Raw genomic sequence first — 682 nt, 5'->3', positions numbered from 1 at the left:
AGGTTTTCTGCCTTGAACCACACTGCTTGAAAAATGCTGTGAAATCTTACGTTAGTCAACTGAGTCTGGTGTGTGTTTTTTCCTCTCCAGAGGTAGCAAGAGTTAAGGACAAGGCATTAGCCCTTGCTGCAGTCCCCCCAGTGTCAGTTCAAGCCAGATTCTTCCCGTTCCTTAGATGTTCCCTTTTGTAAGTGTGTCGATTATACAAGTGAGCTCTCAAGTGCTTGGGCACTCAAYAGAGCCACACAATGATGGAAAGTGGCCAGGTTAGCATGGAATTGCACGTGTGCCRAGCATGCCAGGGGACAGGAGTAAACAGTGACATGTACAATTCAAAGCTACCTCTTMAGAGCTTTCTGTTTTGCTGCACGGCGATTAAAAGTAAAACCTGCATTTCCATTTCCAAGGTGTAGCAACTAAAGTTTGTCAGAGTTATTCTTAGCCATGGCAGAATTGCCACCTTCAGGCCATTTCTGAACACACAGATTATTCCATGRTAATCCAAAATCCAGCACAAACTCCTCCCTCCCCTCTGTTCAYTTTACCCATTATGAATGCTGTGGGTAAGGGCTGCCTGTTTCACAGGGGGCTTGGTATCACAGAAAGCTGGTTGTTGATCTCTGGATGCCTGCAGGCCAGCAATCTGTGCTACAAGTTACCCCTCCTAAAAAAGAAAAAAAAA

The 682-nt window shown here is 45.3% G+C and overlaps 1 long non-coding RNA gene across 3 annotated transcripts in view; it reads right to left on the bottom strand.

The window, feature by feature from the left end:
- Nucleotides 1-682, bottom strand: part of LOC130581734 (uncharacterized) — a 127,338-nt gene that overhangs the window by 3,265 nt on the left and 123,391 nt on the right. The window contains exon 1 of one of the 3 annotated variants that reach the window (XR_008966259.1): nucleotides 546-628. The exons of the other annotated variants lie outside the window; for them this stretch is intronic. This is a non-coding gene — a long non-coding RNA (uncharacterized LOC130581734). Of the gene's footprint in view, nucleotides 1-545; nucleotides 629-682 lie in introns of those variants that run through there. 3 annotated transcript variants of the gene reach the window in all.

Source organism: Malurus melanocephalus, unplaced genomic scaffold (assembly GCF_030028575.1).
Source record: "Malurus melanocephalus ecotype Western Australia unplaced genomic scaffold, MMel_1.1 scaffold_431, whole genome shotgun sequence".
NCBI classification, from domain to species: Eukaryota; Metazoa; Chordata; class Aves; order Passeriformes; family Maluridae; genus Malurus; species Malurus melanocephalus.
Note: the sequence above shows the minus strand (reverse complement) of the source record. Positions and strands in the feature narration are given on the sequence as shown.